Here is an 8,814-nt window from a genome sequence, read left to right on the forward strand (position 1 = left end):
TTGTTTTCAGTGGCCCTAACTGCCTTAAAAATGGACTAGATTTGCCCATGCCCAAAAGTCTAATTTTTGGCTCAGTTTTCTTTGTGTGCTGCTGTTTTTGTGTGAGTTAAGAAACCAAATCAGCAACTTGTCCTTTATATTTTATAGTAAAATTGCCAAACTCAGAAAAGGGAAGATAAAATTCTAAAATGCTTAGATGACACGAGTTGCAATCCTCTTATAAAATTTTAGTGACTTTCTTAAACTCACAGTCTGCTGCTCTTTCTAAAGCTCCCCTAGCAAAGTAAAGGGTTTGGAAGAGGAATCCATGGGGGTGCTCTTTTCTGGACAGAGGAGGCACTGCCATTAGACGATGATGGCATTCTTGCGTTATAATTTACACCTGCATTTCATGCACTTTATTCACTGCCAATAATTATTGAATAATTACTGTGTTCTCCTACTGAGGCCTCTCTTTGTACTCCCACTTCTTCCTAGGGTTTCAGCTAGATTGTTGCCTTTTGAAAGCTTCTTTCTTTCTGAAATGAAGGCAGGTGGTTTATAATTCTTATTTTTGAGCCAAGCATTTAAATCAGAAAGCTGTGTACCCAGTAGCCTGTCCTGTCTCCCTGGTTTCTGCGTGCACTGTTTGCTGGAAGGAGAGCAGGAAGTGGTTTGTCCTAGAAAGTCACTTTTGCTTAAAGACCTTAAAATTCATGTGTTTGTGACTCCCATGTTACCTATTTTCATGTAGCATCTTCCAAATTTGCTAAGCTGATTTGAATTGAGATAAATTAGATCATTTGCAGCCCAACTTGCCTGCCAAATTCAAATTGGCACTTGAACCACTTTATCTATGTTTAGGGGTTTATTGGAAGACAAAATCATCAAGACTTAGCTACATTGAAGGAGTTTGTTTTATTTTCCTATATGAGAAAACAAGTTAATTCCTGCCTTTTTTTCCTCTTCTCTGAAAAAAAAAAAAAATCCTCAATTACCTAGTCTATCTTAGTATCCATCTCTAGGTCAGAAGAATAAACCTAAAGTACAAGACATAATCTGATTGCTTTACCTAGGTGCTCTTCTGACTATAAGATCATGCTGGTGCCACAGCGCCCAAGGAAAATTTTGTTAAGACTGGAATCTTTACTCATTATTGCTTTCCATTAAAAACTTACAATTAATCATGGAAGAAACTTAAATTTCTGTCACTCCTGGAAGAGTGCTTATTCTGAATCCCAAAGTGTTTATTTTGTCACATACTTTATAACCATGACAAACCTCAATAAATGATGGTTGAATAACCAAGCCTTCTTTAAGCCTGATTATTGAAATAGAGACAAAAGCCATTCTGGAGTCCAGACCTTGCAAATAGTATCAGCCTGCTTTGTGTTTTTACTCAACCTTAGAACTTGCACCCAAAATGACCATAGCCCTAGTATTACAGAACAATTAAATATGTATTATTATAAGGCAAGCGCCATGGAATAAATGCGGATGTTGCTGAAATTGGCGGTGTAATGTAACACACAGCACTGGCTTGAGAAAAGTGTTTTACACCCATTTCTTAGTCCTCAAACAAGTTATCCATGAAGTTGGTGGGCAGAAGGCAGGAAATAATATGATCCTTTGCATTATAGCAAAGGAACTGAGCGACTTGAAATTGGTTTGGAGATCTAAACTAGACATTCAGAACATCATTTCGTTCCCAGGGGCCTCCTCAGTATGAGAAGTTTCCAAATGATTTTCTCATAAGAAAATGGATGATGATAAATAAAGTCATAGGAATGTTTGAAACTTCATTTTGTTGTGTTGTAAATAACATATTCCTTGAATTATATCTCTTCATAGTACATAGGTCACCTCACCCAGCTATGTCTATTGTGAAAAACTCAGATTTGGGAGAGGACAGATTGGCATTCCCTGATGTCCCTATTGTTATAAAATGTTTGATAAAGCTGAAGTCTGACTCCAAGTATTTTTTAGACATTGGTCTATTTATTCATGTAATAAATTATTACTGAACATCTGCCACCTGCTACACACTGCACTAGGTCCTGATAATAAAACAAAGCACAGTCTCTGCCCTCCTTTGACACCTCTGCAGCTGCTGAAAGTAAAATTAGAATCAAAAGCCAAGAGATGAGATTCATTAGATATAGAAATGACTGACCTCAAGAAATAATCTGTGCAGGTTGGCTGAGAAAATGTTAAGACACATAACTGATAAACAATTATGCATGTGTTAAATTGGAGCTATTATCTAATCCAGATAAAATGAATAGACATGTAGAGATAATGAACTGAATTCACTCCCTCATATATCACACGTATTGTATGTGTACCTTTCCCTGCCCTCACAGAACATATAGTACCGATTTACCAGTTTCAGTCTGTCTTTCCCAGCTGTAAAAATGTCACCACATCGATTCAATTGCATAAACCAAATTGTAGGAGTCATCTTTGATTCTTCTCCTTCCCTCAACCTCAAACCCCTACCCTCACTCTCAGTCCTCTCAGACCTACACACAATCCAGTAACAAATTTTGCCCACTCCAAAACACACCGTGAATCTTCCCTTTTTTCACAGTCTCTACAGTTACTTCTCTGGTGTAGCACTGTCATTTATCATGTGGCCCACGGGGAAGAAGTCCTGACAGGTCCCCCTGCTTCCGTTCTTCTTGTCCAAGCCCAACACACACACATCCCTTCCTGACTCAGCATCCAGAGTGTAATTCTCGTAAAAGCTAAACCAGACTGTGCCACTTACCAGCATCAAGTGGCTTCCCGTGCATGTGGAATCAAATCCAAGCTCCTCTTCCTGACCTATAAAGGCGTATGTGATGTAGCCCCTGTTTCTCTCTCCCGCCTCAACTCCCACTATTGTTGCCTTCGTCCAGACATGCTGACCTTTCTGTGCCTCCCATTCACCAACTTCCTTCCCAGCTCTGGGCCTTTGATCTTCCAGAAGACTGGTCCTTCTGATCTTCACAGAGCTGGTTTCCTCATCATTCGGATCACAAAGAAGGGTCACCTGCTCAGACATCTTCTTTGACCTTCCACTCAATTTCACATCACTACCACTGTAATTTTCAGCATACCACTTATCAACGTCTGTGATTGACCCTCTTTTTTTGGCTTATTTGATTCTTGTTTCTCTACCACCACTAGAACAGAAACTCTTTGTCATCTTGTCTGCTACTGTATCCCTGGGGCCTAGAATTTTGCCTGATACGCATTTGATGCGCAATAAATATACGTGGAATGAATGGATGAATGATGATAGTAGAAGAGGAGGGGGTAATGAGCACTGGAGGGAGAGGAGGTGAGGAGAAAAGGAGAGACTGGGGAATGAAAAGATATGGAGAAGTGTTGGCAGAGTGAGAGCCAGAGAGACAGTAAGGGAAATTAACTGGCTTTGAGATTGAGACTTCAAGGACGGAAAAAGTTAAATGCAGCAGGAGTATAAAGTGGGGTGAGGAAGAGGGTGGAGAGGTGAGGTTGGAGAGGCCGGCAGCGGGCAGATTATCAAGAACTTCGAAATCCAAGAAAAACAGTTTGTGCTTTATTCTACGGAAACCAATTAAAGGTTTTAAGCAGGGGAGTGACAGGATCAGATTTGTGTTTTAGAAAGATCACTGTGGCTGGGATGTAAAGAATGAATTAGAAGACAGAAGACAGAAGAAAAATTATGTTAACAGAAAGGAATGGTCAATGTGGCAGCTTAAACAAAGGGGAGTCGGAAAGCAGGGATTTGGCAGTGTTTTTCCAACACTGTCAGGGAAGAGGCAGTAAATCTGAGAATCTGAGCATCCCAGTGACTACAGAGGAAGTATATAATGGCCGGTAAGAGTCTGGGCTTGGAGTCAGACAGACCTGGGTGTAACCTCAAATCTATCACTCTGTAGCTTATGTGATCTAGAACAAGCGATCAATTCTAAGCCACAATGTCCTCTGCTGTAAAATAGGAGTAATAATTGCCAGACTGTAAACTACTTAGTTCTCTGCTTGCTATGTTTGAGTGCTAAATAAATATTAGTTTTATTGTGATACTCCTAGGTTGCCCTGTGATGGGCTTAGAAAACTCTAACAGGTCACTCCATGACCTGGACAAACTAGACCTCACAGCATCTACCTTCTTTTGATATATGTCTCTACAAATCAGGAAACTCTGATTATTAACTTGGCCTCTTAGAGAGCTGCTTTATGAGTATCTTGGCCACCAAGCATATTTCTAAATGAATAGTAAGGAGATAACACTGTGTTTACATATAGTTTCTGTTGAGTTAGGTTAGCTTGAGTCAGGGCCCTAAACTTATATTCATTTCTAAGAAGAACCAAACTCTGAGATGTGCTTTGTGTTCTGAGGACAAAGTTCACGCCCTGGATCAGTGACTGCACCAAGAAGACCCACCCCTCGGAGAGTGAGCAACGGACTGTCCTGACAATGGGATTTTGTCTCTCAACATCAGCCATTCCACTTGTGTCACGTAGAAGCACATGCCTTAAATCTGATCACTCTTCTACATGATAACATTTTCATACTTGAAAATTTCCTGTTTTTCTTTTACTTTCCTACTTCCAATCTTTCCTTGAGCACAGATATCCAGATGGAATAAGAAATAACTAGGGTTGTTTTTCAGTTCCCAGCTTCAAATGGATCAGGAGTGATGCCCGCTTATACATTTGATGTGTTTTTCTTTGAATCTGCCTTTGTGGAAAAGGGTTGTATCTGTTAGAGACTTAATATTTTTAGAAATTTAATAGGCTCATTTAGAGGTAAATATTTTAAACAGGCCACCCATGCATTGCATTAACTGCACCTTGCTGTGACATTATCACAAAGGCTTCAAACCTCAGGGACTGAGAAACCTTTTAACACTCTGTTTAGTAAACGTTAAACCCTCAGTTGATGATCTGAGTTCACTCTCCCTTAGTATAGATCAGGCTGCTGAGGCGGGTGATATTTCAGTCATTTGAATGTCAGTCTAAAAGCACGCACATCACTGCTGCACATCATCAGAGCCTCGGGTCATTTACACTTGTGGTTGTTTTACTTCAGAGTCCAGAGCCTTCCCCGAGCTGCTGTCATTCTGACCCTGAGGCCGCCCTTCACAGCCTCCTGACTCCACTCCCAACATCCCCTTTCAAGCTGACACAGAGCAAAGGCTGACCTTGTCCCATCAACCACTTACCCACACAGACCCAATTAATCTTTGGTTGCCAGTAAATCCAGCACACTTCCCTCCTTGCATACTACAGAATTTCACAGAGGGGATGCTTTGGGCTTCGTTTGCTTCCCTATGAGATGAGCTGTGGCTGAAACACAGACAGCTGCCCTATAGAATGATCTGAGGGCCCTGACGACCAAAGGTGTCTCCTTGTCAGAGTGTCAGGGTGTGAGAACTCACTCCTAGCCCCTTTCCATTACTCCTGAGGACTTCTTTCCAAGAATAAAGAATTCCTAGAAAAATTAACCAATTGCCTCTCACAAGGCAGTGGTGTTCTAAGACAGAGTTCATACAGAGATAAGGGGAAAGGAAAGGAAAAGGGAACTGATGATGAGATTCTGGGTGTTTTGAGACATTTGAGGGCACTGGGTCCCTGCAAGTAGTAAGACTCTAAGTGAGGATGTAACATGACCCTAGAGTCAAACAAACCATCTGGGTTTGTTCAAGGTCATTAAACTATATGACCCACCATGTAGATGCATTGTAATAAATACAAATACCACTCACTGCCAAATTTACTTTGGCCAGACTTGGCTTCAGTCAAGAACACAAAAACACAAATCAGTGGCTACTTCAACAGATGGAGGGTGGGGGTCTAGGGTGAGACTCATAACCTCCACTTTGGGCATTTAGAATAATCAAGATGCATCCAGATCACTGTAGGAAGGTAACTGCTGTCTACATGGGATACTTGGGTCAGCAGTGGCCTCAGTTTGATGGGCTTCTTATCTGTGAATAGAGTGCAGACTGGAATTTGGAGTGTGGGGTTTGATAAGGAAGAGGGCATTCACTGCCTGTGGAGTGAGAAACTTGAGGGGTGGGGAAAGTTAGTGGTCCAGCATACTTTCTGACACTGGTAACAGCTTCCTATTACACCATCTCGGTAGCTCAGGCGACTGCTGTCCACTTTAGCGAAAGTTTGGAAATATATTTGGGTCCTGTGGTAGGCAGAATAATGCTCCCTCCGTAGATGTCTGTGTCCTAATCCTATGAATATGTTAAGTTATGTGGTAAAGGAGAGTAAAGGTTGCAGATAAAATTAAGGTTGCTGATCAGCTCACCTGGAGGTGGGTGAGGTTGTCCTGGATCATCTCGTTTGGCCAAATGTAATCACAAAAATCTTTAAAAGTGGAGGAGGGAAGCAGTACAGAAGGCCGGAGTGATGACATAAGAAAGTCTTGACCCTCTCTTGCTGACTCTGAAGATGGAGGAAGAGAGTTACCTCCCAGCAAGGGATGCAGGTGGCCTCTAGAAGCTGAAAAAGGCAAGGAAACGGAGTGACCCCTGGAGACTACAGAGGGAACGCAGCCCCGCCGATACCTTGACTTTGGTCCAGTGAGACCCATGTTGGATTTGTAACCTACGGAACTGTCAGATAACAAATCTGTGTTGTTTTAAGCCACAAAGTTTGTGAGAATGTGTTATAGCAGCCATCGGAAACTAATACAGGTCCCTTCTGAGAGGAGATGCAGGATTCGTTCCACCAGCCGATTTGTCCAAAGCCGCCAATCATATTCTCAGTCCCTGAAGAGAGCAACTTCTCATCTTTAACCACAGCCTAAAAGCTTCCTAAGTTCCACTTCTTCCCGTGGCATAGAGAGTTTAAGCCAGATCCCCTGTGACCACAGGCATTCAGAAGTTCTAGATGGGCAGAGTGCGAAATGAAGGACATCCATTATTGGAAGTCAACGTGAAACTTACCTCAGAACTTTTCAGACTACTGCTTCAAAAGAAGAAATCCACATTAAGGAGGCTGTTAAGGATCTGACTAGGCAGCTTTAGAAAAAAAGATTCAGAGACAAAATGTGTCCTGTATCTCAAGTTTACCTTTATTGTTCCAAAGAATAGCAGGGATCTTAGAAGACTGTCATCTTAAAGCACAATGTGTCGAGTTAAAGATGGAGTGGCAATATTAATGGAATTGCCTTGCTTTAGTAGGTTTAAGGCAAATCCTTAACATTATTTTCCTGCCGTTTTCTAAATTAAATTTATAAGAAATATTATGTATCCTGCTGTGCAAAGTGAAAGCTGTATTCTTGTAAAGGGCTTATAATCATATTAAAAAGCTGGAGGGTGAAGTTTGTTCATGCCATCAAAGTCACAAAGTAAAAATAGAGTCTTATATTGTGCATTTTTATAATGGTAATACCTTTTGGGGTATATAACACCACAAAGTGCTTCACTGATATTGTTTCGTTAATCCTCAGAACATCCCCGGTAGGGAGACATATTTTTATCTCCACTTTGCATGTGGGAAAACTGAGGCACAGTGAGTGTCAGCAATGTGCCTCGGTCTGCCAGTAGGTGGGCAGCATAGCTTGCACAGAAACTCCAGGATCGTAGCCCGAAGACTATCCACACCATTCATCAGATGGCAGTCATCTTTCTAATCTACCTTTCTGCAGGTACAGAAATAGCTCCAGGAGGACTTTGGCATCTCTCAAATTTTATCTTCACGTTCCTCAAGAAAAATATCCTATAAATAGATTTTCTGTTAATTCCACTACATCTGCTTAAAATACTTATCAACAGTCGGTAGGAGGTAACAGCACAAGGCTCAGAGTGGGGGCATTTTTGTGAAGTTAGAGGGAAATGTGGATGATCTGGGGAAAGCCAAGGGAGACAGTTTGGGGAGCTGGAGTGGGACTGTGTATTTGGTAAACCAGAAGCTCCCCACAGGAGCCTGCTCACCAAAAGCACACGGTTCCCCTCTGACCAGGGAATTCCAGGACTTTCAGGAAGTTCTATTCCTGGGCGCAGAGATTATTTCTCTTTTTCTGTAGACTTAGATTTTACTTTGGTTCTTAAGCTTCTGCTTTATGTGCTTTAAACCAGCTGGTGCACGCCAGGTTTGAGCATCTTGATAGGAACACTCAGTAACTGAACTTAGTGTTTAGTTCCCTTGCTCTGGGCCATGGAGAGCAGGTGGTCCAAATTCTCCTCCTCTGCTGTTTTCCTCAGTGATGTTTCCCTGAGTGACACAGAAACCAGAGGCTTGAGCACCTTGCAAATAATATAGGTAAACACAGGAATGTATTGAGAACCTGCTAGGTATAGGCATGAGACCCATGTCTAGGTCTCAATGTGTCACTCCTCGGGCCTCATTGGAATTGTGCTGTCCCTTTTCACAGCACAGGAGAAAAAGTCATTTGCTTAAGGTCGTATCATGAGTAAGTTGGTGTGGTGCAGCTGGGATTTAGCCCCAAGTCTGATGGGACTTGACCATCTGCTTTTAACTACTACCCTAAGATCCCAATCCTGTGACAAATGGACTTTGCCAACCAGAAATTATCCTTCCAGCACAGTGATGAGCTCAGGGTTGTTTGCTGTTTGCATGTATCTTTGGTATCCCGTTATCTAACATGATAAGCACACCCATATTCCTTAGTTTTAGGGCTTCTTACCCTCAACACCTTTCAATAAAAATATTAGTGACAAGGTTTCTAATTTTTCTTCCTGAGAACTGATTTTAAAACAGACAGTGGGCCGGGTGCAGTGGCTCACGCCTGTAATCTCAGCACTTTAGGAGGCCAAGGCAGGAGCATCACCTGAGGTCAGGAGTTTGAGACCAGCCTGGTCAACATGGTGAAACCCCCTGTCTACC

Source organism: Chlorocebus sabaeus, chromosome 3 (genome assembly GCF_047675955.1).
Source record: "Chlorocebus sabaeus isolate Y175 chromosome 3, mChlSab1.0.hap1, whole genome shotgun sequence".
NCBI lineage: Eukaryota > Metazoa > Chordata > Mammalia > Primates > Cercopithecidae > Chlorocebus > Chlorocebus sabaeus.